Here is a 25,125-nt window from a genome sequence, read left to right as displayed (position 1 = left end):
TGAGGACATTCTGGGAGGTAATAACCCTGCAGCTAACATTGGTTTAGAGTGCCAGGAAGAGACCTTAGGTACTGATCCTCAAAGATCAATTCCTTTGATGTTTAGGAAAAAGCCACACCAACTTACCCACTCTACCCCCCGGCCTTGAGGCTAAGGGTTTGTTGGCCTATCCTACCTCGCCTGTCACAACACTACTCCCAAATCAAACCACTGTAGAGGTCTCAACTGTTAATGGAACATCTGAGGAGCCCAACCCGTTTTTTCCTTGCTCCAATCGCTTTGCAGTGCTAGAGTGTTTGGGGGAGGGTTCTGTCCCTGTAACAAAAAAGATTTGTGCCGCCACTGAAGCCCTGGCTATGTGCCCCTGTTTAAAATCACTAGAAGGGTTATTGGAGAAAGTGGAATCTCTTCAAAAAGAGGTGGATTCCTTAGGGAAAATGGTTGACATTTTACATCATAGGGCCAACAACCCCGCTCCATCCCGCGTCTTGTCGCCTCAACCACCCTTATATCCACGGGCTCCCCTTTTAAGCAAGCCAGTGTCTGGTGCCTCCACTGAGGGTAGTGTGGGGTTCTCTGAAGGTCTGCGGGCCGAGGGGATTCCATCACCCCGATGGCCCCAGTCCCTGGCCCTAGAAAATCTTACATTGAGCTACTGAAAATGCCTGAGGGCTCTAACACCCTTTCTAAAGACAGGGATATTGTGCCACGAACTTGCCAACAAACACCCAGGCTATAGTCCACGTGGTCAAAGTCCCTAAACCCTCTGGCAATCAAGGATATGAAAGCAGTGAATCCCTCCACAATAAGGCCATTCATTGGTTGCGACATGTGAGGGGATGCAGATCTATAATCCGTGAGGAAATTGTAAGAGCAAGAAGGGTCGCTTTACATAACTTGAAGCTAGATTGCATCAAGCTATTGTTAACCGATACAGCTCTTGCTGAGAATCAACTAGCCCTGGAATTCCGTAGGTCTTCCCCAGAGTTCTCCATTATCCAGATCAGACGCTTTCCCTTATAGGTGCCAAAGGGGGTGCACGACCAAGAAACATTAGGGAGCCCTGGGGAGGATAGGGTCTGAGTGGGGTAGACTGACTAGATCTATGGCCTACCGAAAACCCCAGCTCAGATAACCTAGGTGCTAGTTGCACAGAGAGTGCAACCCATACAAGCCCCTGCCATATTGAAATTCATCAGGGCAAGAGCTGGGAGGCTGGTGAAGCTTTGTTACTTTGCGGTCCCAGGGATACTCCCCCTGGGGAGGCCATGACAAATCTAAAAGTAATCCACCTTCTCTCCTGGAATGTGGCAGGTCTGGAGAAGAAGCTGCTGCTCCCAGAATGGAATAATTTCATAGAGAAATTTGAGATCTGCATATTCCAAGAGACATGAAGATTAACCCCTCTCCATAAATCTGGTTATTCTTCCCATTTCATCTTCTCCACCAGCTCAAGCAAGGGACGCCCCTCGGGGGGGTTACTAATCTGGGGCAGCATCTCTCTGGATTGGTTAATAACCACACGCAATAGTCCGTCACATGACTTTCTGCACCTTTCTATCAGAGGTACACCCAACAGTGCAGTATCAGAATTATTTAATGTCTATTCTAGAGGTTCCGTAGGCTCTCAGATATCGCCGACCATAGTAGCATTGGAATCCATGCTCTCTGGCATTCCGCCACATTCCAATATTATCGTAGCTGGGGATCTTAACTGTACGTTTGAACCGCTGAGCAGAGAAGATCAATCAATCACTGCATTTCTAAAGCGAGGGTCTCAAGTCGCTAGGGGGGGGCTACTGATCGAAGAACCAGGTCTTGAGAAGTCTTCCGAAGGCCAGCAGGTCCTGAGTCTGTCATAGGCTGGTAGGGAGAGTGTTCCAGGTCTTGGCGGCGAGGTAGGAGAAGTATCTTCCACCGCTGGTGGCTTTCCGGATACGAGGAACTTTGGCGAGGGCGAGGTTGGTTGAGCGGCGACTTCGGGTGGGGGTGTGGAAGCTGAGTCGGTTGTTGAGGTATGTAGGTCCAGTGTTGTGTAGTGCTTTTTGTGCGTGGATGAGGAGTTTGAAGGTGATCCTCTTCTTGACGGGGAGCCAGTGCAGGCCTCTCAGGTGGGGTGTGATGTGGCTGCGTCGGGGGATGTCGAGGATCAATCGTGCCAAGGCATTCTGGATTCGTTGTAGTCATCTCAGGAGCTTGGTTGTTGTTCCTGAGTAGAGGGCGTTCCCGTAGTCGAGTCTGCTGGTGATGAGGGCCTGGGTGACGGTTTTTCTCGTGTTGAGGGATCCATTTGAAGATCCTGCGGAGCATTCGGAGAACGTGGAGAAGGCGTTGACTTGCCTGGTCATGGAGAGGGTGGAGTCGAGAATGTCCCCCAGGTTGCGTGCGTGGTCTGTAAGTTCCGGGGCTGTGCCAAGCGATGTGGGCCACCAAGAGTCGTCCCAGGCTTATGGGGAGGGTCCGAGAATGAGGACCTCCAACTTGTCTGAGTTCAGCTTCAGTCTGCTGTCCTTTTTCCAGTCGGCTACGGACTTCATTCCTCTGTGGAGGTTGGCTTTGGCGGTGTGGGGGTCTTTGGTGAGGGATATGATCAGCTGGGTGTCATCTGCATAGGAGATGATGTTGAGGTTATGTTGTTGTGCAACGTGGACAAGCGGTGTCATGTAGAAATTGAGCAGCGTCGGGCTGAGGAAGGATCCCTATAGGATGCCGCAGATGATCTCTGTGGTTTTTGAGCGTAAAGGTGGGAGGCGGACGCTCTGGGTTCTGCCGGAGAGGAAGGATGTGGTCCAGGCCAGGGCCTTCTCTTGAATTCTGGCGTCATGGAGGCGTGCTGATAGGGTTCGGTGGCAGACTGTGTCAAAGGCTGCTGATAGGTCCAGGAGGATAAGGGCAGCTGTTTCTCCTTTGTCCATCAGGATCCTGGTGTCATACGTGGCGGCGATGAGGGTGGTCTCGGTGCTGTGTTTGCTGCAAAAACCAGATTGGGAAGGGTCCAGGATGTTGTTGTCTTCGAGGTAGCTGGTCAGCTGTTTGTTGACAATCTTCTCTGTTACTTTTGCCGGGAACAGGAGCAGGGAGATGGGCCGGAGGTTCTTGAGGTGCTTGGGGTCCGCCTTGGGCTTCTTCAGAGGGGCGTTGATCTCGGCGTGCTTCCAGCTTACCTGGAAGGTTGCTGTCTCGAAGGAACTGGTGATTGTTTTCCGGAGATTGGGTACGATGGTTGTGCTGGCTTTGTTGAAGACGTGGTGAGGGCAGGGGTCGGATGGGGATCCAGAGTGGATGGAGTTCATGGTTTTGATGGTGTCTTCATCGCTGATGTGGAACCAGGTGGTCAGGCGGCTGGTGCGGGTGGTGAGCGCAGGGGTGGTGGACTCAGTGGTGGGTGCGAGGGTGTCGGAGTCGAAGCTGTCGTGGATGTCAGCGATCTTGCCGTGAAAGAAGGTGGCCAGGGAGTCGCATAGGTCTTGTGATGGTGGGATGTCGTTGGTGTTGGAGCTGGGGTTAGAGAGTTTTTTCACAATGCTGAAGAGCTCTTTGGTGTTGTGTGCATGGTTGTCTAAGCGGTCCTTGAAGGCGGTCTTCTTGGAGGTCCTGATGAGTTGGTGGTGTCTGCGGGTGGCGCTTTTGTGGGCTGTGTGGCTGTCGGGTGTTCGGTCATGGAGCCATTTCTTCTCCAGCTTCCGACAGGAGCGCTTGGAGAACCGGAGGTCTTCGGTGAACCAGGTGGCTTTCTTGTTGGTGTGGTTCGTTGTGGAGGTCTTGATAGGGGCGAGGGTGTTGGCGCAGTCGTTGATCCACTGTTTGAGGTTGGTCGCGGCGGTGTCTGGGTCGGTGGGGTTGGCGGGTGGTCTCAGGGCGAGGGTGGTAGTCAGTGGGTCCTTGGTGACCTTGCCCCAGCAGCAGCGTGCTAGCTGTTGGGTGCTGTGGTGTGTGGTGGGTTACCTGAAGGTGAAGTGGATGCATCTGTGGTCGGTCCAGTGGGGTTCGGTGGTTTGTTTGAAGCAGACGTGGGGGCTTGTGGAAAAGATGGGGTCCAGCGTGTGTCCAGCGGCGTGGGTGTGTCGTCACAAGCTGTTTGAGTCCGAGGTTGGTGAGGTTGGCAATCAGGGTGGTGTAGCTGGCATTGTTGTTGTTCTCGAGGTGGAAGTTCAGATCCCCGAGGAGGATGTAGTCCATGGAGGCAAGGGCGTGGGTGCTGACGAGGTCGGCGATGGTGTCGCAGAACTGTGGTCGTGGTCCGGGTGGTCTGTAGACGAGTGTTCCTCTGAGGGTGGTGTTGGGGTTGGTGTGGATCTGGAAGTGCATGTGCTAGGCGGTGGTGAGGGTGTCATCGGTGTTGGTTGAGACTCTGAGGGTGTCCTTGTGGATGATGGCGATTCCCCCTCCAATTCAGTTGGAGCGGTCTCTGCAGGAGTTCTTGTAGCCCTGTGGTATGGCTATGGCGATGTCTAGTGCTGAGTGGCGTTCAGCCAGGTCTCCGTCAGGAAGGCGACGTCGGGAGCGGTGGAGTCTAGAAGGTCCCAGAGTTTGATGGTGTGCTTTCGAGCGGAGCGGGTGTTGAGGAGGATGCAGTGGAGGTGATTGAGTTCTCTGGCTGGTGGTTTGGAGGACTGGATGCTAGTGAATCTGCAGTTCCGGCAGGCGAAGGGCCCTTGGGTGCGCTTTGTGGTGGCCCAGTAGCAGGGGTGGTGTCGTCCGGTGTTGAGTGCGTGGAGAGTGCTGGAGATGTAGTGCAGTCTGGCGTTGCGGAGGGCGCGGGGTCCAGGGGTCCTGGTGCTAGGCGTGGTCCAGGCACGGACGGGTGCCGACGGGCGCAGACGGGCTAGCCAGCAGCGACCTCCATAAGAGGCGAAGTGGGAGGGAGGGGCTGCTGGGAGGCGGGAGTGGGGCGGCCAATGGGCGAGGGGACGGACACAGTAGGCAAAAGGTGGTGGGGTCGCAGGGGAGCAGCAGCGGGAAGCGGGGGCGAGGAGGGCACAGGGGCAGTGGCACAAAATGGAGTGCCTAGGCTGGGAGACAAAATGTAAAATACAAAGACAATTTACAAAAGGCAAGTTATAAAAGACAAGTATGGGAGGAAGAAGAAAGGTTAGCAGTTCAAACAGTCACCAGGGGCGGTGAACACTCGGCAGCAGCTGGAGGGAGACACGGGCACCCAGGAGGAGCCGTGCGGCGTGGGGAGCAACCAGAGGTCAGGTCAGGTCAGGTCAAGATCTGTTGAGTGTCACTGAAGAAGATGCTAAATTGTATTGTATTGTATTGTGGTATACTTATATAGCGCAGCCTGTCACCACCAAGGGCATCCTGGCGCTTTGAACCCTGATCCAGCAACTTCAGCAGCTAGCCTGTCCTCGGGAAGAGGTAGGTTTTCAACGCCTTTCTAAAGGCTGAGAGAGCCTCCAGACTCCTAAGGGATAATGGCAGGGAGTTCCAGAGTTTGGCCGCCGCTACTCTGAACGATCGGCCACCCATCCTCACTCTCTGAAAGCGCGGGACTACTAACAGCTTGGATGACGAGGAGCGTAAGGCTCGAGATGGAAGATACCAAGCAAACATTCTCCGCAACGGGATTGGTCCCAAGCCATGAATAGCTCTAAACACAATACGCGCTGCTTTGTAGCGAACGCGAAGGTGGACCGGCAGCCAGTGGAGTTCCTGTAACGCTGCTGTAGATGAACTGTAGTAGGGGCGGGAAAGGGCGAGTTTGGCAGCCAGATTTTGTACCCTTTGAAGCTTGCCCAGTAGTGTTGCAGGGGCATCCAACAGTAGTGCGTTACAGTAGTCGAGTCGACTTAGGATGGTACTCCGCACTACTTCGGATCTGGCTTGCTCAGGGAGGAGAGGTAGGACCTTACGCAGCATACGGATAAGCATCATGCACGTTGAAGTGGTCTTATTTACGTGCAGATCCAGCTGCAAATTAGGCCCAAAAATGACCCCCAGATTACGCGCTGAATGAGTGGCTGACACCGTCTCTGAAAAGGACGGGGGCCAAAAGTCATTTGGGAGGTCCCTGGGAACTCGGTCGCTGGAACAATGCAGCACCTCTGTTTTAGTACCATTGAACTGTAACGAGTTCAGGCGGAGCCAATCCGCTGTGGCCTGCATGCACCGATGGAAAGTCTCCAGTGGGACCGCATCCTGTCCCTCCAGTGAAAAGACCAGCTGGGTATCATCTGTATAATTAAATGCAGAGATCCCAAATGATTTAATAAGCTGGACTAGAGGGCGGAGGTAAATATTAAAGAGTATAGGGCTGATGGCTGAGCCCTGAGGTACTCCTTGTCCCACTCTCCGCTCCTCTGAGCTGAAGGGAGGGAGCGACACCCATTGTTGACGATTGTCCAGATAGGAAATTAACCAGTCCTTAGCCTTGTCTTTGACCCCACACTCTTCCAGCCTCGCTATCAAGGTCGGATGGCTGACCGTGTCGAACGCTAAATGGGCTGTCCCACCCCTTAGTCTCCCCCCCATTAAAAAGCGGTCCCAGAGGGCTATCCAAAGTAATGCCCTCACTCTGGAATTTAATCTGAGGGCCATGAATGAGAGGACTAGAACGGACCTAAATGGTGCTAATACCTTTAATAGGATTAGTTCCTCATCTAGAATAGATTACATCCTTCTCGATCTTCGACTATGGGGAGCCCTCCAAGATATGGAGGTTAAACCCTCCATAGACAGAGATAATAATCCCCTCTGCCTAGTCATTAACAATCTCTGGTCCCCTGACGCCAGACAGGCACACACCCCCCTCGCATTGTCAACTAGGGAGGTAAGCCCCTCCAATTGCAATAGGAGCCTTAAACGGCTGAAAATCTCCCAACAGGAACATATATTGCAGCACATCAAGAAAGCCCTGGAGTCTAAGAACCAAGAACTTGTGGGGCTCTCCAGTGAGGGGAAGCCATTTAATTTCCACCGGTTCTACCAGGACTCGATCAACAAATTGAGTTCTTTTTTCATTGTCAAAGGGAAACCGGGCCCAAGGCGTGACCAAGCAAGGCCCACTAACCCTTGGTACTCCCTAGACTGTAAAAAAAAGAGGGCGGCACTCACCCTGGCGGTGAGAAAAAAAGATCTTCCAGCAATCAGGGTTGCAAGGAAAGAGTATTCCAGGGCACAGGTTGTTGCCAGGCGAAACTGGGATGAGACACACTGGCAGGAACTTAACCTCGCCTCTAAACTAAGGGACCCAAAACTATTCTGGGATCTAATTAACAAAGAGTTTAGGAAAGGGTCAGCTCCAAACCCCAATTACATAATGGGCAACCAATGGTATAAGCATTTTTCCACTCTTTATTCGGGTGATGATTGCCCAACGGCCTTAGCCCATGAGCCCCCTCCAAATACATCAGGTGTCCATCTAACATCTAGCTGTTTTGAGCTCTATGAGGTGAAACAAGCAATACATAGCATTGCTCCTGGGAAAGCTGTGGGACCTGATGGCCTCCCTGGGGACCTACTTCTGGACGACCCCAAACCCTGGGCCCAATTCATTCTATTGGTAATTAACCTTATAGCAGGTGGTTTAACAGTCCCATATTCCTGGAAAGGAGAAGAGGTTGTCCCAATCTTCAAGAAGGGGGATATGGAGGACCCTGACAACTACAGGCCGATTAGCTTAATCAACGTTATCCAGAAGGTGGCTGGCATGGTCCTCCTCACGAGGATCGGAGCATGGATGGAGGACGACAACATCCTGTCTCATTACCAAGGGGCTATAGGAAAAAGGTGGGAACCATGGACCAGGTGTTCAGATTCGTCATGATCTATTGGAAGATTGTGGTCTTAGGGAAAGGCAGTTTGTACCTGGCCTTCATAGATCGGAAGACTGCGTTCGACCTGGTCCCCCGGGACAAATTGTGGCCGATCCTCCAGCATCAGGGTATTTGCCCACTGATCCTCGACATTGTCAAACATTTGCACGATGGAAACTATGCTAAAATTTGATGGGGATCACAGGGGCAATTGACAGAGAGGATCGCGGTGGACAGCGGGGTCCGCCAGGGTTACGTCCTGGCTCCCACCCTGTTTTCACTATTCATTAACGGGGTGGTTGACTACCACAGGCAGGAACCAGCTGATGCTCCAACCTTGGGGGCGAGAAGACACCAACCCTCTTGTTCGCCAACGATACACTCCTCTTATCTAAATCACCGGGTGGACTCGAGAAACTTCTGAATAGGTTTGGCCTTTTCTGTAAAGATCGGGGATTGATAATCAATACTAATAAAATTAAACTAATGTCTACTAACCCCTCTAAAGGTTTCAGAAATGGCATCACGCAGAATGACTCCCCCCTGGACTGCGTTGATTCTTTTGACTACTTGGGAATCCGCATCTCCAAGAACATGAGGTGGGGTCCCCACCTAGCCAAAATGCTCCTAAGCCACAAGCGTGTGTCGGGGCTATCGCTATGGAACAACTTAATTCTGCGAGCAGGCCAGTTGCCCCAGCCCTTGCGGTCTATGACGGGAAGCCGCTTCCTTCGGCCCCGTACGGGCCGAATTATGGGGCTTCGAGGACGTTAGTGAGCTTGCCAAATCTGAAAACAAGTTTCTGAGAGACCTTACTTCCCTTCCTTTATCTACCCCGCTGTAACCCCTATTTTATGATATGGGAAAACGCTCTATACTGGACATCGCCTGCTGCGTCCCCTGGTGTTCTGGGCGTCAAATTAATTAGGAAAACTGACCGAGGGGTTCTTTGACCACAAAACTACTTGTGTTCTGGAACCGTATCTAGATTTTATACAGATCCCTAGGGACAGGTCTTTGTACATCAAGTTGAGACTTGGGACTCTTCTCACTAACAGTGTGACAGCTCTCTGGAAGGGGCCAAATTCGACATGTGTGCCCTGCCCAGGCTGTGGCTATCACAACAAGTCCATTGCCCACCTTTGTTTTGCCTGCCCGGCCTATAGAAGAGCCAGAGCCAAATGGCTCAAACCAGTGTTGCAAAACGTTGGGCTCAATGAATCATCGTGCAGCACTCCGCATCTTGAGAACTGATACCATATCCTCGTTAATGATCTGTGGGGTGGCTACGTTTCTGGGTATTGCTTGGCTAACATGGAGAAACATTATAGAGAAGAAGAGCTAGGCCCAAGCAACCCAGATGCTCCTGACTATAAAGCAAATCAAACTTGTGGCCCAACAAGCAAACTCTACAGTGCACCAGCCTTATGGCTCCAAAGTGGTATTGCTAGCATGAAATATTGGCCCACTCTCCCTCGGCTGTATTTCCCTTTTCTTTAAAGATCAGTCTTTTTAATCTAAATTGAATGTAAATGTAATTGTACAGGAATTTATATAGCGCAAATCACCAACCGGTTTCTAAGCGCTTGCTTAGGGAACCCGTCCTGGTATTCCCCTGTGAGATAGCCCCGGCAGGGTATCCGCAAGGTGAAAGCCAGGCATCCCGCCAAGAGGGGCCATTGTGGAGATTAAGCAAGCTATTACCCAGAGTCGCAGAGTGTGAACCCGTGAATCGAGTAGGCACCTGAGCGAGAATTGTCGAGTCCATGGACATTTTAGGACTCAAGACCCCGCCGAGCCGGGAATTGAACACTGGTACTGGGCTGACCTCTGCTTCCAGGTCTGCCTCCTCTAACCAGTGAGCCACACTTCTCCACAGCTATGTGTATTATGACCTTGAAAGAAATTTTTTATGGCATGAATATTTTACCATAGTTTTGGAAAAAATGCTTTTTTTTATCATTTTCGTCTTAATGTTGCTATTCGACTATATGGACTTTTAATGTTTGATAATGTTTATCATGATGTGCTATGTTATATCACCCTGTAGGTCTTTTTTATCACTGGAAAATTTTACTCTGTAAATGCTTTTATGATATTTTTATATCGAATAAAGCTCATACTACTACTACTACTTCTACTATATAAGTAATTCTTGCTTTCCTTAAGATGTGCTACACAGCGTGAAGAAATGCTTAACATTCTATAATGTCAGAGTTTGCTGTAAAACATGATTTTTTATCAATAATCTAATCACCAATCAATATTTACAGCTAGCACTTAAATTACTGTTGCCCCATCATTTAAGATCTTGCTCCAACAGGCTATGAAATGTCATCTATAAGAAGGATTAGCTCCCATGTTGTCTATTTTCGGAGGCTGTTATCCAATAACAAGAATTAGAAAATTCTGTAGGTTCTCTTTTAATTTACCACCCGCCTTCCGTCACCCTTGACATTCCTCGTTTGGCTGAAAGAGTTACTTCTACGCACCCAAACGGCTGAACCCACTTATTGGTTTCAGGTGATTTTAATAATTGGATGGAATCTCTGCCTACCTCTAGTTTGCAGTCTGTGATTAAATCTATTAACATTTAAAACCTCTCTCAACAGTAATAGTCCGCGACAAAATGATGGTCACCTGCTGTACTTAATCTTTGACAATGAAGTCCTTGTTGACATCAGGTCATTTAGAAATTCCATGGTCACATTCCTTCCAGACTACTTTATCCATAGCATTCTTGAAAACTGATAGCATAATGAAAACTGTAAATCATGTGAAAATATTCCTCACCAGATCTTATACAGCTAATAACATCTCTTTTCTAGCTCAACAAGTTGCTGCCATAAATTGCTCCTTCTCTCCCCAGTAGACTATGGCAGCCCCCTGTAGCATGGTTAATGCTTTCTATTACGATATGGAACACATCCAAATGAGTTCTGGTCCAGACCAAATCAAAAAAGTAATCAAAGAAACACGTAAACCTTAAATAGTTTATGCCAATCTTTACACAGGTAATGATCCTACTCTGAAAACTCTAGAAATAACAAAGAACGTGCAGAACATGTTATATAGTGAAAACTGTTTGCTGACAATTGCACAGATAAAGTTTCCTGATTAGAGAAAAAAATGCTATTACTACGATAAGAGCCTTCTACCAAAATTCTATTAAACCTTTATTCCATTCCATTATCTCTCTCTTGCTACTCCAGGCAATTAGGAGTGCATTCTGCCTTCACAATCTCTAGTATACATCAATAGCGCCCCGTGGTGGGACTACTGGCAGGTGCTGACGTGGGGCGGGGGAGGGGCACTGTGGGGTGTAGTAAACTATGTATTACTGCCAATTAGAGGTAAGTAAATAAATAAATAAAACAAATGTCATTGAGCATGTTCCATTGCCAAATGCGATTCCAACCACGGGCCGCTAGTGGTAGACTTACTTTTCAACTTTTTTCTAAAATAATTCAGAAGATTAACAAGGAACTCAGCATTATCAATGACCCCTGAAGCCCTGCCACTGGCTTCTAACTTTGAGTCCAGCAAAACAACAAGGAGATGGCAGTAAGGGATTTTTGTTGCACCACCTAGCTATACACAGAAATTCGAGTAGATTGCTCTACAGATGCTGCCCACCTCTTTGGTTCACTGCCACAGGACAATACAAATATAGACAAACAACAAGCAAATAGAGAGACAGCAATGAAAGTAATTATACAATGTTTCAATACATCAAAACAAGACACGTGTCCTTCTTTGATATGAAAAAGTCCTTTTTTAATATGTCTTCTTGACAAGATGATAAAATAGACAGCCAATATTCTTACAGGATGATCAAAGAAACAGCCAAGAAACAGCCAACGCGTTTCACCCATTGGGGGCTTCCTCAGGGCAGATCTTCAGGTTAACTCTAATAACTCTGGTTTCACGACGAATAAATAGACATACGTATAAGCTTATTAGTAAAGGTATCCAGTGCATGTAGCACAAGACGGAAAAAAAGGGGACGTGAATTGGACACGGAGTAAATCCTTTATTAAACAAACATTCATTGGATTTGCCTGATCTGGAAAACTTTAGACTGATTTCTTTACTACCCTTCATTTCTTGAGTTCTTGAACAAACAGTGATCTATCAGCAACAAAACTTTAATGAGACCGCCGCCATGTTTTATGGAAGATTTCAAAAGGTACAGTTAAACCCTTATCATTCCTCTTCTTAATCTTTTCTATGGGGCATCCATGAAAGTGCTAATATCTCTTGTTTATTGTTCAAATTGTATCTAACCCCTTTAGCATTTATGCTGCACAATTTTAGCGGACCACTGCACTCTGTCATGAACCTGTGTATCTCTCCCTGCGCTCCTGCTGCTGATCCTCTAAATGGGGCAACCGAGCAACAAATTCTTTTAACCCTGCCCTCTGTAGCATAGAATCTGGGTGATGGCTCCGACATTGTCAATCCTGGCACCCCTTTCACAGCCCCGGATGCTAGTATGACTGGCATAGCCAACTTCATCCAGAGCCTAGAAGCTGCTGCTGGTGCACAAGTTCCTTGGACTCCAGAAACAGGGCCTGAGCACTTTTATTCAGTCTCCGACGGCACACCTACCTCATCGGGGAGGGGGGTTTGACACAGGCATGGGCGATTAAAGAAAGCCAGAAGCAAGGGCAAGCGGCGCAGGCAATCGAAATGGGACTACTCTGACTCACAAACATCTTACCCCCTGGACGAGGATTATCCCAGCCCAACACAGTGGGGAAAAGCAAAACGCCTGCCTGTAGACACTGCTGGGCCCTCCTTAGCTTCTATCCTAGCTTCTATCAAAGAGTTTCAGGAGGAGGTCCGGGCAGACAAACGCGTAGCCCAAGGTGCTGCTAAGAAACTGCAGGGAGGCCTAAGACGGCTGAACAAAACTTGCACAGATATAAGTGATCGTGTCTCCATGGTTGAGGCTCGCACTGAGCACCTGGAAACAGAATCCACGGCAGCCAAACAGCAGAGTGAGTCCAACACTTCTTGCCTGGTAGATCTAATGTCTAAGATGGAGGAGCAGGAGAACCGCAAGCGCAGAAATGATCTCCGGCTGCTTGGAATTCCAGAGGGGAAGGAAGGAGACAATCCCAGGTGCTTCATTGTAAAACTCTTGCAGGAATCCTTCCCTGACCAACCAGGTTGGCACTGGGACCGTGAGGTGCAGAGGATGCACCTCTTTCCCTTCAATCAGAGGCGGCAGCGCGATGGCAGCAACACAGCCAGGGGACAGCCAAGGGTGTTTCTGGTATATTTTGGCAACTTTCTCCTTAGGCAGCTAATTTATGACCAGGCTCGCCCAAATTCCGAAAAAGGGGCTAACGGCATAACATTCTTTGCAAAACCCAACTTTTGCCACCAGACAGTAGAGCGGAGATGGTGCCTAAGAAAATTAATTTCTCCATTTCAGCAGCTGGGGGCAGAAGTCTACCTAATGAACCCCGCCAGACTTAAAGTAATCTTCAACGGGGGCACCAAAGTCTTTTTGTCCGAAGTTAAGGCTGGTGAATACCTGAACGAGCAGAAATCCAAGAAGAGCCTTAGATAAAAAGTTCACCACTTAGGGCCCTCCGGCCCTTGTTCTTTTCTTTTTGTCTTTATTTTCTTCGTACAGTCTTTTTAAATCTTCAAGCCTCCTGGGGTTATGGCATTGGCTACACTAGGACAGCTCTATGTAAAGTGTATGACTGACCAAGGGGGCAGGGCTACTTTTTTTCTTTCTTTGCTAAAAAGAGGCCACTAGCCGAATGAATGATTAATTTGTTTTTGTAGGCGTGGTTGGCAGTCTGGACTCATGACTGACTACCATCATTCAGGTTAATTCTGAGTGCTCAGAAGAGGGGGGGTGGGATGGGGGGGTCGGGGGGTGGATGGGCACCTAAAATAATACAGAAGAACCAAGGGTACTTTCTTGTATGCACACACTTGCACACTCCCTTATCGAGACACTAGGCGAGGTTAAAGAGCTCACGAGGTGAAACACATTCTAAGGTTCGAGAAATATCTTTCTCATGTTTCCTTAAAATACTTAAATGGCAAGATAGATTCGTTTAGGTTGTCTCTGCCAACATTTGACGGCTGAATGATGCCTCAAAAAGACAAAATGTAGTGCAAGGTCTGCGCTTTCTGGGGGGTAAGATCATCTGCCTCCAGGAGACCCATATAAATACCTAATAGACACACTGGGGTTTAAGGTTGTGGGGGCCACAACACAGGGCACTAAAATAAAAGGGGTAGGAATCATGGTAGGCAGGAGACTTTCTCTTAAAAATCCCTGTGTCAAATCGGACTCACTGGGCAGATGGGTAAAATCCGAATGCCACCTCCCTCCTAATCTCGCTTTCACCCTTTGCTCACTGTAAAGCAGCAATGCAGATGACACAAGGACCATCAACATGGTCTCAGGGGAGATAGCCCACTGGCCCACCCCAATCATCCTCTGTGGTGACCTTAACATACATCTGCCCAGTGATTGGAAAATAGACAATAAATGGAGGTATAAAAGCAGAAAGCCCCTAGTATACCAAGCACTAACCAACTTAGCTCAGACTCATGGGCTAAGCGACATTTGGGCTAGCTTAAACCCTGCTCAACCTTGCTACACCTACTTTTCTGCCCAGCATCACACATTTGCCAGATTAGACTACTTATTTTTATCTCATCCTCACTACTTAGTAAATGCACCATAGACATCACACCTCAATTCATGTCAGACCACAATCCTCTTATATTAAACATCAAGGGATTAGGGAACTGGAAGGAAGCACCAAGGTGGAGCTTTGAGAAAGCCCTCTTGCAATACACGGGCTATTGTATACACATGCAAGGATGGCTTCAGGAGTTCCAGGAAATAAACACTGGAACTACCTCAACCATGACTGTCTGGGACACACTAAAGGCGGGTGTTCGGGGCGAAACTTTGAGGTTTTCAACTAGGAAAAATAAGAAGGAGAAGTTGCTAATTTGTGAAAAACTAAGGAGAGCAGAAATGAAACTGGTCCTAATGGTTAACTCTGGACAGGATATTGGGAATGTTCAAAAGGTAATTTTTGCAAAGGCAGTAATAGGGGCAGTATTTGCAGAAAAAATCACAGCTAAATGGGCAACGTTGCGGGAAAAGAACTATGAGTGTAGTGATTGCATTGGACATCACTTTGCATTCAAAACCAGGCAACAGTCCACAAGTAGCGAAATACACATACTTAAACTGGCAACAGGGATTGAGACCAACGATCCTAATGCAATACAAAAGGGATTCCAGAATTCTACACTGAACTATACACAGAAGAGAACGGTAGGGTAGCTGATTCAATAGGAAGCGAGATAACTAGCTACTTGAATGAGGTCGATCTAGAACAACTTACCTCTGATAATAGCGAGCTGTTAGATCTCACCCCAACCTGGGACGATATCATTGAAGCCCTATCCAATCTACCAGATGGGAAAGCCACAGGAATGGACGGCATTCCTGTGGAATTCTATATTTTTGCTCCTCAAATTAAACCCATTTTTATTGACGTAGTGACTTCTATCTTTAATGGGGTTCCCCCTCCTGCCTCCTGGTCTAACGCCAAAATATCCATATTCCCCAAAACGAACAAATCACCGCTAGAAAGGGGCTCATACAGACCAATTACATTCATTAACTGCGACTCTAAAGTCTTCTCTAAAATAATGGTAATCAGAATATCCTCTGTGGTTGAGTCTCTAGTCTCAGAATGGCAACACAGCTTTATTCCTAAAAAAGACACTACGGAGCATGTCAGGCTGGCTATTACCCTGTTTGATGCAGCACAGGTAGCAGGGGACCCGATGTCAATAATACTACTAGATGCTGAAAAAGCATTTGACCGGGTCTGCTGGCTGTTCTTGTGGGATCACATAGGCAGAATGGGTTGTGGGCCAAAACTTACACAGGCAGTACGGATTCTATATCAAAAGCCGACGGCCTGTGTTTCTATCAACGGGCGACTTACAGATCAATTCAACATCTCCCGGGGCACCGGGCAGGGCTGTCTCTGCTCCCCCTTACTATTTGCCCTCTATATAGACCAATTCATTAGGAAAATTGAAAGGAACCCCGCTATCATGGCAACAAGCATGCAGGGCAGCAACACTAAAATTATGGCTTATGCCGACGACCTGGCCATAATTTCTCCTGATCCCGAGAATGCTATACTGACATTGGAAATGGAGGCACAAAAAATTGGGAAAATCTCAGGGTATGCACTGAAGAAAAGAAAACCCAAATAATTATAAACAAGGAAATCACCTGGACCGATGCCCGGGTAGTACTGAAGGCTAAATACCTGTGGGTTTTCATTTCTGCTAACGTTGATGGAATCATTACGGAGAACCTATCCCCCCTTGCAGCAGAAATCAAGAAAGCCCTTAAACAAATTGACAATCTTCACCTGACCCTTGTTGGCAGATGTAATGTAATTAAAATGACCTACTTCCCAAAACTGCTCTACTTCTTCCATACCATACCCCCGGAATTCAGCAAAACCAATCTGCAGAAATTTCAGCAAATATTTACGCGGTTTATCTGGGCCTACTCACAACCAAGGTGGGCTCTAAGGCAACTGTCTCTTCCCAGAGAGCTGGCGGTTTTGCCTTCCCCAATATTATGCTATACTACTGGGTTTTAGTCCTGCAGTACAGTACTGAAGTGCGGCATGAACACTCCCCCTCCCCTCCCTCCGGGCTTGCTTCACTTTTTCAGCTTTTACTGGATGAACAGCATTGTGGCTGCCTCTTCCGGAAGACATCATTTGGATACTACAAACGTGTGAGATTTAAGACCTTAATGAACTCCTTTAAGGTCTTCCGCAATATCCGCAGAATATTTAGGCTGGGGAGATTTAATTATTATTCTCCTATCACTGCAAATTGTAACCTCCCCGCCATCTTTGGTAGGTCCTATCTCTCAGATAGGCATAAGGCAAGCATCACGAAACTGGGGGACCTAATCACCAATGAAGGAGTTAAATCATTCACAGACCTGCAATATAAATATGGTCTGAAAAGCCAAGATGCCTTCAAGTAACTTTCCATTCCTGATTTCTTTCCATAAAGGTTGGGCACACCGCAGGGTTCACTGAAATAGAACTCGTCAATACACTGCGTGACTCAGCGACTCCTACGATAGGTTATATCTACAACGCACTAAACATACAAACCCCAGACGATCTACCGAAAATAGCTGACAAGTGGCACACTAAACTTGAGGCCCCATACAGCAGGTTTGATAACTCTTTAGAAATGTCTCAAAACATTTTGCAGTTAGCCAAACTGCAGGCACAGCATTTTAAAACCATCTTTTTTCTGTACATTACCCCCTGTAAAGTTGCCAAATGGGGAGTCGGCAAAGGGCACTGTGCCCCCGGTGTTCGGAATTTGGTGCCGACTCAGTACACATGTTTGCAACCTGTCCTGAACTCGCTCCAATCCTCTTTAAGGTACGGGAATTCCTGGGGAAAGTTACCACTCAGGCCATTGAGCTAACCCCCACAGTCATCTTATTGGGGACCCAGCCCAAAACCAATAGGGACAAAGGTGGGACACTAATTTTTATTGCAATGACAGTGTGGAGGATTTGTGTTGCTTCTGCATGTCTGGAATTGATCCCCCACCATTCTCTCAGCGGCTGGCTAGGCTAGTTGCACCCTACCATCTAGAGAAAGCTGTCTTTGCCAGAAAAGGCCGTAAAGGGCGGAAGAAGGGCCTAGACGTCTGGGAAGTTCTCACGTCTTGGTTGGAGCATCCGAGTTAGTCCGGCCTGCAACTTCTACCCTACTTGCTTTCTTTTCTCAGCTCCTAACACTTCTACTCTTCTTCTTTTCTTTCTCCTCCATTTATGGTAACACCTCAGATCTAGTATCTTCGTATCCAACATATTGTCTCTTTTCTCGCCCTTCTCTTTTTCTCACAGTGCTTTCTACTCTTGGCCCGTCTTTTCCTCTTTCTATGTCACTGAATCGCTAGTCTAATGGTGTGGGGGGTGGGGGGTGGGAGGTTTAAATGTCATACCTATGTACTGCTTTTGGTCACTGCAAATAAAAATTTTAAAAACAAAAAAAACAAGGTAAATGGGTCAATTTGATGCACAAAGTGTACTACAGAGCCAGTCCACCTTTCTTCTCTGGAAATTTCAGTTAATATATTCCAATTTACCACTTGAGATCGTCTGATAATCTGGAACTAGCTATAAAGAAACCCAATCTTCTATCTTGGGAGGTCATATTTTCAAGAAAACAGCTTCTTCCTCTGCAACTCTTTAGCCCTGAACATAGGTTTTGAATCTAACTTCCTTACATTCAGGAAGCTTCTGAAAATCTGTCTTTTAACCTCTAATCTCCAGAGGCCTTTGTACAGAATATACTGCATGATCGTAGTATACTTCCGAGTCTCTGCATGTGATTCTTAGGGCACTCTATAAATCGCCATGAATAAATACTTTTCCAGCATATATATGGAAACGACATCCATATTATGTCACGTTGTGAACCTTGAAAAGCACAAAGTGACAATCAAAGGAGTATGACGCATCCATTACTGGAATGGAAACAATCTCCCATGGAAACTAAGAATTTTTTTTTTTTAGATAATTTCAAGTGGTAGGTTAACTGGATATCGTATAATTTTTTATTAGGTTGGCAGGTGTGCTCAGCTAGGCAAGCGATTACAGGCAATTTGGGTTCAAAACACACAATTGCACAACACAACAAAATGATGAACTTCGACTAGAGATCCCTAGACATTTGGAATTAAAGGCAGTCTGCAATACATTTCGCGCAAAAGAATTTTTGTACATTTAGGGATATATTTTATAACACTTTAGAAACTTTACCCGCGCTTGTGTCCTTTCTCATAAAAACACTCATACACGCGTATGGAGTAAATATTATAAGGTACATTTTCAAGGGGATAGCACCACCAGAGCGTCACTTTTGGTGATGTTCTAATGGCTCTATGCCCTTCTCCATATTTACAAGCGGCACTAAGCCACTTTGAGTGACTTAATGCCACTCTGTAAATACAGACATTTTACATGCATCACGTTGCGTGAAAAGGACGTGAAATGGGTGTTGCTGTGGGCGCTCAACCGCAGCACCCATTGCATTTTGACATTGCCCCAGAAATTCAAGGATGTGTAAATCTGAGCCAGTGCCAAAAACTAATGCCGTGCAATAGCAGGCATTAGAATGGCTCAAAAAGGAGAAAATACTTTTTTTCTCCTCGTTTTAGTTTTTTCTATGTGTGCTGCATTCTGCAGCACACATAGAAAGAGCGAAAAACGCCATTAATGATTGTTTATAAGCAGGAAGGTGTCCCTTCCTGCACATGAACATTCATTGATTAATGGTGATTTGCTACTTCTATGTTTGTTGCAGAATGCATCACACATAAAAAGTAACAAATCGCCTTTATACAAGGAAATCGGGCATATTTACATGGAAATGTCGGAGCGCGGCGCTGTGCCAAATGTAATAGCTCCACGCTCCAACATTTCCAAAACGCAGAGATGTGCATTTTTTACAACACAGCGCACCCCTGTGTTTTCTCTCGCGCTAATTACCTTTTGAAACATAAACAATCATTCCCTGCATTGCAGGCACCCTTGCATTATGGTACAAGGGTTCCTGAGTTGAAGCTAGGCTACTAATTTTAGCTCCAGCACTAGGGAAGACATAGGGGTGCGCCGGATAATTGTAAATACGGCACAACAATGTATTTTGGAACATCACAGTGCGACGCTGCCAATTTTGGCGCAGCTCTGTGCTCCAACATTTCCTTGTAAATATGCTCCTATCACTTCACCTCAGACAAGACTGTCCTTCCCAAGACGACAGCAGATGGCAGTACAGAGCCTACAAGTCAACTTACATAATGTAGGTACATTGTTTCCTATTACCATATACGTTTCCTATTACTAATGATACATTTCCTAATTTTGTGATTATAGATGCACTAAACATTTTTATACAGTTTCAGGTTTCAGCATTTCTACTGCATGTGTAAAAGAATTAAGATTACTTGTAGTAATCACCTGCTTTGTATCTGGTATTAAACCTTTCTTTTGCTTTAAAGCTATTGGTAAAATATGCATTACCAGAACTATTACCTATTTTCGGTTGTGCATATTTCAAAAAAATTTTTTTACCATTTTTATTGGCAAAAAGATTAGGGTTTTTTTCTGCTGAAATTTTCTGGAATTTAAAATGCATTCCTTTTCAAAAACAGTGAACCACTAAGCCTTCAGACTGCATTGTAAGAGTCAGCTTGGAACATTTCAATCAAGAAAGTGAGAATGTAACAGCACAGTCATTAGGGCAAAGCAGCATTGTGTTGAAAAATACAGGTGATTCCGATGCCCTATGTTTGACCCCACATTATGGCCATAGTATTAAGACATGGGGTGGCCTGAAAGTGCAATGAATATTTGTTTTCCTAAAAACGAAAAAGGAAAGGAAAAAACATTGCGTTCCCATGAAAGAAAGCAAAATTACCACATCTCCCCATGGAATAGTTCCCTTTCATTTCCAAGTAGCAGTAAGCCTCTTGACCCCCACAGTGTTATCCTTTTCACTGCTCATGCAGTACTTTCTTTAATCTCTCGGATCAAAGATTAGTCAATACAAATCATCTCTGCTTCTGTTGCGCGCAAACAAACTTCCCCTTGGCCTACACTCGTGTTATAACTTGACCAGCATCCGTGGAAGGAATTTGCAGTAAATTATTAGGATGTGTTGTTGCTGTGAATAAATTAATTGATGGAAATTCTTGGAATTCCGAAGAAAAGTATTTTCATCACATGCAAAATGGCTCAGGAATCATCAGTCTAAAAAATTCGGATTTTATAGAAGATTTTATTTTATATCAGACTAAAAGTGTGTCATTATTGCAACCTTTGACAGATTCATTTGGACCAGTGGCGCCCGCAGTTCTGGCTGCCTTAGTCATGAGCAATATTTTTCATGACGTCTAATGTTAGCGTCAACTGTATTAATAGGGCTTTTCCTGAAGTACTACCACTTGCTGAGCGTTTTTTTGTTTTGGTTACAGATTTTGTGGTATCACAAGCTAACTGCACTCAACAGCTCACCCGTTGACTCTACTTAAGCAATAGCTCTTGGTTTTAGTTTGTGTTTGATCGTTCTTAGTTACTAACAGCCAGGGCCACTGGAATTATGTGATTTTTCAGCCATGGCATTCTCCTCATAGTTATGGATTTTTTGTATTTGCCACATAATGAATAATCTTCAGCATAATCTGCAGATTTTTCACAATTTTTATTTTTTACAGCTCAAACGAATATAAATGTACTATAAAGGTTGAGACACATGTTGCCAGGCAGTTCATAAACGTTGACTGGTCGCCTTTCTTTGTGTTAGTTCTGTGTTTCGGTGTTAAATTGGTACTAATGAGGTGACACCTCTGCTCAGACAGTATTGTCATTTTTAAAAATGAAAAAATTATAAATCAAGACTATTAACACGCTACATAATTTGCCTTTTCAGACCGCTTTTTTGTAGTCAAGCCAGTGACATAATTTAGTCCTACCCTGACGCCTGACGTATTATTCCAGTGGTCTTTAGCTATTATTTTGAATTATAGTGTGTTCCACTTGCAATATATTCAAGTTGCTCGTGAAGGTAACATAGACCTTTTATACACAGTTCAAGCTGGTTGGACGAGAAATCGTGTGGAAGAAAATGAAGGTTCTGCCTTGACTTGTCTCTTGTATTTCTTTGCAGATAAAGCACATGCAATAGCAGTTATTTACAAAAGATATAGCGAGAGATGCACGAGGAGACCGAACAGAAAATGACGATTCCATCTCCCAGGCTTCCACAATGGCGTCTGTGCTAGCGCTGGCCATATTTCCTGTTACTGTATCAGTTGCACAGTTTGTGCATGACTTGTGACCGTTTCTGTGTGTTCCCAGGTAAGATATTGTGTTGCATTACAAACCTCTTTTCTTTCACCAGTGACACCACCACTAACAGTGCCTTAAACCTAACTTTGACATAAAAATGTTTCTTACGTACTTTGTTACATCTGTAAATAAATAAGCATGTGCAAGAAATCTGCATTGTACTCATTGGGAGTATGTTTTCGTTTTATAAAAATTAAGTGAAAACCTTTGAACAAAAAAACAATTCATAGTGATCCCTCCATTTCTATCAAACTGCGATTCAATCAAGCCCCCTACCACATTAAACCCTCTGCGGACTTGCAGAAACGTGCAGAACTTTTCAAAACAATGTGAACGCTGCAGAGGATACAGAAGCAATGGAAGGATTTAATTGCAGATCAACCCCCTCTAGCGACCTGCTGCTTTTGTTCTGAGTCCCCCCTCTCTCATACGTTTATGCTAGCTGTGCCCGTCCAATACCCAAATCAAAACAGTTGTGCTCCTGATAGAGCGCGCAGGTCGCCCGACTCTTTATTTCACCAAATTGTACGCACTCGGGCCCGTAACGTGTTTATCAATGTACTCTTATAAATCGGGTGAGCTTACACATCACTATCAGTAATTCTTGTGTTTTCTTTACTATTATTTCCCGGGTACCTGACTTACCAATCCTTGTCATAGGTACCTATGTTCCTGATGAATCAGGAGCTAGCAGGGGTAGGAGATAAGGCTAACCAGAATGCCTTGTACATTTGAATAACAATTTATATTTTTGTAATAACCACAGACACCTGAAGGGTTTTCAAGACTTCATATAGTAAAAGTTAGATTCCATATGCCATGAGAATAAAGTTTACACAGATTAGAATGTCAATAACTAGAATCAGGACTATAATGTAACTATGAATGAGAGTGAGCACCATTGAGTGCGAGCAAACTAAAGGAAAAAGGTAACAGGGAACATGCTATTCAGTTTACAGGCTTATACTAAGGCAAGTAAAGTGGGAAAGAACATACCATTTAGTAGAGTTCAAGAATTCATCAGTGATTTAAAACAGACCTTATTCTATCTACTATTTAAAGCATAGATTCTAAAGGAGGGTAAGAATAGATCACACTGAATAAGTAAACAGTTCAATAATATCCTATAGGTAAGGGGAAAAATGGAACATAACTAATAATACAGTTTGCATGTCAAATCTTTTGGAAAAGACAGGGAAAAATAACATAGGCAATGATGCTTTATTTAAAAGGAGGAGAGGAAAGAGTATAGATAGACGGACACCCACAGATATATATTTACCTAGGACGGGAATGAGGACTAACCCTGGCCATGGGTCAGTTGGGGAAAAGGCGAGGACAAGGACCCTCAAGGACTTAAGATGCCAGTAGGCGAGCAGGTACAGCTCATTGACCGTCAGGACAGGATACCCCTCAGGATTTGGATCAGGACTGGGCTCATCAAAAGGTACGACCAACACCTGCAGCTTCGGATGCAACGCCGGCGCTACTCCCTCTCTGCATGGAATCTGCCAATAACCCCGATTGGGTTTTCGAATCTCCCAGCAAAGTGCTTCGCCAGCACTTAAAACTATTCTACCCCAGTGAGTTTGTGGAAATTACGGACAGAGTGCTCCGCAGCTCTCTGTATCAATCACCTATAGAGTTCGTAGGGTCAGTGACAGGTCAGCTACTCGGACAAGTCGGACAATTTCTCTAGCTAAACCTAGGCTAGTTATACTGTTTTCGGGTCAGTGGACCACCCACAAATGTTGCAAGTGACAGGATCCCCAACTTTGGATTGGACAAGTGAGGTGGTTAGGTCATTGTTACTACCTAGAATTTAGTGTTCCCACAATTAATATTCATTTTTCGTACCCACCCCTTACATTCCAGTTCCCATGCCATAAGTGTAAAAGAGAACAATAGGACACACAGTGGACTAACAATTTTGTATCATTTTTAGGTGTAGTACAGCTTCTTCTTGCTGGGTCAGAGTGCAGGTTCCCAGGAGCATCTCAGCTTCGGCAGCCAGCTGGCTGAGTTCCACTGCTGCAAGACTAGGTTCTCTTATCACGTGGTCAGTTCCACTCAGACTTCCAAGATGGAGAGGCTCCCCACACCCAGGCCCACAGATACGCGGTACATGAAAAGTAAGCGAAAACAAATTAGGAACACAGAAAAAATGATTACACTGTATACCATGATTGGCTATATAACATCCCTTACTTTATAATATCTATAGCATTAAGAGTTAGGCAGAAATAGACATTTGTGCAATAGCAGCGATAGAAAGCAAGATGCATGTTAAAGACAAAACGGCCATGCTTGCATGTGCGAAAAAATACCTCCAGAACTACGAGTGCGTCACATCACATGGGTATGACTGACGCATGCGCAGACTGAAATCCCGCATAGCAGCGACCAGTCAGTGTGCAAGCTTTGTTAGGATTAGAAAACACACAAGCAAGCGTCTCTGGGACGCCCACGTGTAGTGTGAAAGTGCGATATTAATAACAGAACAGGTTGATTAATAACGTTATTGATTATGCGAGGTTCTTAAATTCAAGCAAGTCGCATTACGTGCGAATCCTTGCTCCATCAATCCCCTCTTTGATGATATTTACTATTATCACTATTAATGGAAACAGATGCCAACTTTCTCATTTCAATTTCCACAAACTTGTTATTGAGCCTTTTTTCTGCATCCTTATTAGGATGGGAATTCTTGGCTCTTTTGTAAATCTGATTTCTCAGCTCTTCTAATTCCAGTTCATCAACATTCCTTTTCACTCCTCTCTTATTCACAGTATACTTCTTTCTGCATTTTTGACATTTGCAGCAAATTATTATGATCAGCACAATCAAACTTATTCCAGCTATTGGCATCAGTATTTTACTCACAAGACTTTTACCTATGTTAGAAAACCAACTACCTACAGAGGAGAGACCATCAGTTAGTCTCTTCCAGGCACTGTCAACCTCCAGTGGTTTGAGTTCCTTTTCCAAATTTGTTATGTTTCTCACATATTTCTTAATTTCAATGCTCTTATCTGGAATCTAAGTGCAACAATGTTGCGCTTTCAACATTCTACAGACTCCGCCCTCTTTTGCCAATAAAGTATCAAGAGAGAGGCGGTTTTGTAAAACCATTGATCTGATCGCAACCAATTCGGTATTGACCAGCAGGAATGCAGCAGCAGTGTCAGTTGATAACCGATCCACTACTGTAGACAATTTGCGAAATCGATGTGTATTCAGAACCACTCCCACTCCAGGTATCAATGCACTAAATATATCACCTATTATTTCTCCTACACTTTCTCTTCTACTACGTACTAAACCATTAGTATTTTCTTTGCTTCCAGAAGCATTGTTCACGTGGTATATTTTCGGGAAGACAATGCCAAA

The sequence above is a fragment of the Lissotriton vulgaris genome, chromosome 2_1, assembly GCF_964263255.1.
Source record: "Lissotriton vulgaris chromosome 2_1, aLisVul1.2, whole genome shotgun sequence".
Lineage (NCBI taxonomy): Eukaryota > Metazoa > Chordata > Amphibia > Caudata > Salamandridae > Lissotriton > Lissotriton vulgaris.
Note: the sequence above shows the minus strand (reverse complement) of the source record.